This window comes from Rattus rattus, chromosome 2 (genome assembly GCF_011064425.1).
Source record: "Rattus rattus isolate New Zealand chromosome 2, Rrattus_CSIRO_v1, whole genome shotgun sequence".
NCBI classification, from domain to species: domain Eukaryota; kingdom Metazoa; phylum Chordata; class Mammalia; order Rodentia; family Muridae; genus Rattus; species Rattus rattus.
This window is the reverse complement of record NC_046155.1, coordinates 143363212-143369203: the sequence shown is the minus strand read 5'-3', so window position 1 is coordinate 143369203 and position 5992 is coordinate 143363212. Positions and strand designations below refer to the sequence as shown.

Below are 5992 nucleotides of genomic sequence, written 5' to 3'. Positions count from 1 at the left end.
GGAACTCCAAACCAAGTCTTGCTCTAGGTGCTGCTCTGGTACCTGCTCACAGAGCCTGGTATCTTTGTGAGTCTCCGTCAGATGTGGCCCAGAAGCTGTGGGAAGGCACTAGAGGTATAATTGACTGAATAAGCCATTGTCTCAGTTTACAAAAAAATAATTTATATATCTAAAAATGAAAATTTAGTTCTTACAATACATATTAGAAATGGGTTCTGAGTTCACTCTTTTCATTCATATAAGTAACCCAAGATTCTCCAGGATAATGTATTTGAAAGACTTCTTTCTCCATTGAATTTTTTAAATCTACTAATCATAGATGTGTGAATTTATTTCTATGTACTTACTCTATTCTCCTTTCTTTCATGTGTCTATCCTTATCTTCCCAGATCAGACAAAAATCAAGCACATTCAGGGTAGTATGCTGAAGACTTGTATGTTTTTAAATCTACATTTGAGTCATGTGACTATTGTCATGTAATTATTCATTTTTTTACCTAGGTTATTTGTCTACACTAGACCCTTTGCATTAGGATCAGCTTTTTTAGATATCAAAAAGACCATTGGTATCCAGACAGTGAGCACAGTGAGCTTCCAGACGTTGGGATCTAGATGTGAGCCCAGTGAGGTGAGCATGTTGAGCCTCCAGACGTTGGGATCTAGGTAGAAAGTCCATTGAGTCTCCAGACTGGTGTAGAGTGTGCTGTCAATACTTCTGACTCAGAAACCTGAGTGCTTTGCTCAGTATTTAGTCCACAGTTCTCTCAGCAGTGTTGTTTTTCAGTGTAAGTTTTACACTTTTGTTCACTTTATCCCAGAGTATTTTCTTATATATAATATTGTAGATGCTTTCTTTTTCAATTAGTAATTGTTAATATATAAACGTGAGTGATTTATATCAGTCTTATATCCTGCAACTTGCTGATACGTTTCCTTTATGCTTGTGTGTGTGCGTCTGATCATGTCATCAGTGAGTATAGTCCTAGGGCCTAGAAGTGGCTCAGTCAGCAAGCATGAGAGGACCTGAGTTTGATTTCCAGCACCCACATAAAAGCCAGACATGGCGACATATACTTGTGATTCTAGCACTGGGGCTCTCTGGACAGTCAGCTTATCCCAATCTGCAGGCTCAGGGCCCCAGTCTCAAAACATGGTATGGCAAGGCCCACAGATGGCTCGTTAAGTCTTTGTAACACAAAGCTGATAACCTAACTGTGGTTTCCAGAACCTATGTAAACTGACACCGCAGAGATGTCCCCTGGCCTCCCCACTCATGTTATAGCATATGTGTGCCCACACATAGAATAGCAATTTTCTTCATCATCATCATCATTATAAAAACAGAAGTTGAGAGCTGGAGAGGTGGACTCAGCAGTTAAGAGCACTGGCTGTTCTTCCAAAGTCCAGAGACTGGGTTAGATTCCCAGTACTCGACGGCAACTGACAACCCACTGTGGCTATAGTCCCAGTGGGTCACCTGGCCTCCACAGGCACCCGGCACATACGTATGACACAGACACGCTTGCAGGCAGAACATTCACACAATAAATGTAATAACAAAATTCTCTATTTTAAAAAGTGGTTGGCTCCCTAGGAACAACACCTAGTGACTACAACTTTTGGTGTTTTTTTGTTTTGTTTTGTCTTTTTTTTTCTTTGTTTTGATTGTCTCCCTTGTTCTATGGGTCTATTGGTTTTATTTCATTGGTTTTTACATATTGAACAAACCTTTTTCATCCTAGAATAAATCCAATGAGCTCATAGTGTATGTGCTGTTGGGATCAATTTGCTAATGTTTCCTTGAAGATTTTTATGTTTTTGAATATTTGGTAAAAATTCACCAGTAAGGAGATCAGACCTTAAGCTTTTCTTTTTAGTAAGTTTACTTCCTGGTTAAAGTTGATGGATCCCAGAATGGTCCTGTATCTGAACGTCTATAGACAACAACTCTTGTGTCCCCATGAAATGATTCTGCCTTTTAATGTTTCTGACCTTGCGGTAGGAGAATCAGCCTCAGACATTTCTGAGATAAGGAGCTGGAGGCTCAGCAGCAAAGGACACCTGTAACTTTCTAGAAAACTCAGGTTTCGGCCCCTGCACCCACAAAGACAGCTATGACCACCTGTAACTCCTGGTCCAAGTAATCTGATAACTGTGACCTCAATGGCCATTCACACACATAAGGCTTATACTCATACAGACATTCACAAATAAGAGATTGTAAAAAGTTTCTGAGATCCCCTTGAGTTCTTTTCCCAGTTCAGGAGATCAGTGTTCCTGTTTATTCCTTTTGCAAGTATGTACTTGTCAACGTTTTTTCCTTTGCTGCTGTCTACACAAACTGGATTTTTCAAATAGAGCAGCTGCCCTTAAGGATGGCATTATTGGACCCTCAGACTCTTTAAGAATATGGCCAAATAACTCCCTTTGACCTCGTTTTCATTTGTACTGTCTTGGCATTCTTGTTATTTACCAGAGGTCAAACATTTGGGGCTCTCTCATCTTGAATTTCCAGTCTTGGATGCTGAAGTTCTAAAACTTAGCAGTTCGGCTTTCCATTATAGCAATACAAACTACTGTTACTAACAGTGCGTGCTTCTTTTTGGTACTGCTGGGGATTGAACCTAGGGTCCTGCACATGCTAGGTAGACAGTCTACCACTGAGCTTCATCCTCTACAACAAACTGACTAACACAGAAAAACAGAGAATGGTACTAGCAGTGGAGCTCTTTAAGACATGGAAGCATCTTTGGAACTATCACAAAAGTTGATAGAGTTTGGAAAAAGCTCCAAACAGCATTATAGACACAATGCATTCACAAAATAACTGGTAAATCAGCCTCCAAGGAAAGAACTTGTTGGACCATTGTGGGAGGTGACTCAGTCACTACAGTACTTGCCTAGCATAATCCAGGCCCTGGCTTTGGTCCAGACACTGAGTTCACTGGGCTTGTTAGCATATGCCTGTAAACCCAACACTCAAGAAAAGGAGGATTAGACATTCCTCACCACTGGAGATCAGGCTCCAAACACATTAAGTCCTTGTAGAATGCATTCCACCCACTTCCAGACCACTATAGATAGCCCTGTTAGCTGTTGAGGTATTAAATTTACATGTAGCTATGAAAGCTACCAAAACATTAGAGTAGGAAAGTATTTCTTCAATCTAAAGGACTAAAAAATCAGATTTTTTAAATGTTACTTAAATGTGAAAGACTGCTTTATTCCTAGGGTGGGGAATAAGAGAAATGTCTACTTGATTCAACATTTCTATTCAGTATTACACCGGAAATACTACATGTTGCATAACAAAAAATAATCAGTTTGGAAAATAAGTGAACTATTCATAAATTACATGGTTTTATATGTGAAATGGAATATGCCTTCTGGCTATTGCACAAAAGGGAACTAACCATAAGCAGAAATCTATCTGCATTTTGAGCAATTAGCATGTTTCATATAGACAGAAATTCTAAAGTTTGGTTGTTTGAACAAATGGTGATGTTTACCATGTAAAATATTACCATAGCTTTTAACCAAGTTCATCCTGTCTGCCTGACAGAATTAAACTCTCTGATAGGAGGACTAGAGTGCTCCTTTAAATTCTATCTTGTAAAACAATATTTCCTAATCAAGTTCAGTAGATCCTTGGTAATATGTTTATTATTCCCACTTTTGCCTATATTGTAGCAGTAATTGCAAATCAAAACTTTTTAAGTATGTATAAATTAGTGTTGTGTGACAAATTTGGGGAAGAAAAACAACACATCCGGGTCTAATCACCCCAGAAAGGGAGCTCACTAAAGACCGAAGTAACAACTGCACCAATGTCAAATTTAGTGATTAATTTTGGATTTTTTTGTTGGTTTTGGTGTCATTTTGAGCCAAGGTCTCTACATAGCTCTTTGTGATGGTTTGAATAGGTTTGGCCCCCATAAACTCCTGTGTTTGAATGCTTGGCCCGGTGTGACTTTGTTGGAAGAAGTGTGTCACTGTGTGGGTGGGCTCTGACATCTCTGCTCAGGCTCCGCCCGGTGTGGAAGACCGTTTCCTCTTGGCTGCCTCTCCAGCTCCTTCTCAACGCTCAGCTCCTTCTCCAGCACCATTTCTGCTCACACGATACCATGCTTCCTGCTATGATGATGATGGACTAAACCTCTGAAACTGTAAGCCAGCCCCAATGAAATGTTTGCCTTTATAAGAGTCGCCTTGGGAGATGTGCCACGGCTTCGGTAGCGACCGGCTGTCCACTGCTGCTTGAGCAGCGCCAGCACCTTCCCTAGGAGCTCGCAGCAGCCGGCTGGCCCCTGCTCCACGGTAACCCTGTGCGACCGGAAGGCGGTGATCAAAAATGCAGACGTGTCGGAAGATGCAACAGGACTCGGTGGAGGGCACTGCTCAGGCGTTGGAGAAGTACAACATAGAGAAGGATATCACGGCCCATATCAAGAAGGAGTCTGACAAGAAGTACAACCCCACCTGCACTGCATTGTGGGCCGGAACTTCGGTAGCTACGTGACACATGAGACCAAACACTCCATCTACTTCTACATGGGTCAGGTGGCCATGCTTCTGCTCAAATCTGGTTAATAGCGTGGACTGCACCAAACACCAGTGATCCATCCAAAGACAAGGACTGCATCCTAAACTCCAAATACCAGAGACTGAGTCTTCAGCCTTGCTAAGGGAACACCTCGTTTGAATCTGTTGTTTTGTACAGGGCACCATTCTCTGTACACGTTTGTGGTTATAAAATTAGTAAAACAGCTTACATTTGTATTTATTTTCTAGTCCATACTTCTGTACCTCCATTTTTTTTCTCCCTTAGGTCATTCCTTTAAAATAAATCTGTTAGAGATGTTTAAAAAAAAAGAGTTGCCTTGGTCATGGTGTCTCTTCACAGCAATAGAACCTTAACTAAGACAGCCTGGCTGGCCTGGAACTCACAGATATGCATGAACTTCTGCCTCAAAAATGCTAGGATTAAAGGCATGTGGCACCATGCCCAGACCCCCAGTGAGTTTCTTAAATTGAAGTTACAAACAAGTCTAGGTGAACAGTTTTACTAAGTAAGAAACAGAGGTAACTCAAAGCAACCGCATCACCAGAAAGCTCACCCCAACACGGGTGGCCATACCCCAAAACTGGGACCCTGAAGCTCTACCCAGCTGACAGACAGCTTGCACAGCCCCAGCATCTCTTCACAGCTCGGCTGACCAGAGACTACACCTGTTTAGATCCATTTTATTCTGTTTTGGGGGGCCCTCAAGAATCCTCCAAGCTTCTATCCCAGTTTTCCACCTGAGGCTTATGAGCCATCATCCTCTCCTTCCCTGGTAAGTGTTTCCAACTGGAGGAAGTGTTGCAATTCAGAAGAACTTGGCATACACAGGAAGTCATACCTGGTTTATAGAGCCTAGTGAATAGGTATGCCTGGTTCACTACAAAGTTATTTTAGCCTTTCTTTGGCTGGAAACTAGCAGGCAGCTAAGACTTCAGGCATGCTTTCCAAGCACTGCCGGTGACCTATGTTAATTGGGCCATTATTGTACTTCAGCAAATTGAAATAAATAATTAAATATTACATTGGAAAATTCCAATTTTGCAGGAATGCAATCTATAACATCCACGTTTGAGATATGTATTCAGATTCATATGAACACTCTTAAAATCAGTAAACAACCTTTTTTTAAATGAGTCAAACATTCAGGAGGCCAAAAAAAAAAAAAAAATACCAAAAATGACCATTTAAAAATAGGTACAATGAGACTCCTTGATAAGCAACCAGGTACGACCTGGTGAAAGAAAACCATAATCATTAGACTCTGCTTACTGAAAACTAATTTCTTTAGACAGCTGAGATCTCCACCCTGGCAGTATGTGTGCACATGTGTGCTAGTGTGCAAGCACATCTTTTTTTTTTTTAAATAATTTTTTTTAAGATTTATTTATTTATTATATATGTACACTGTAGCTGTCTTCAGATACACCA

General features: G+C 40.9%; 1 pseudogene; it reads left to right on the top strand.

Moving 5' to 3' along the window:
• The first annotated feature begins 1060 nt into the window (after window positions 1-1060).
• LOC116893264 lies at window positions 1061-4590 on the top strand (annotated as a pseudogene).
• Window positions 4591-5992: the final 1402 nt, after the last annotated feature.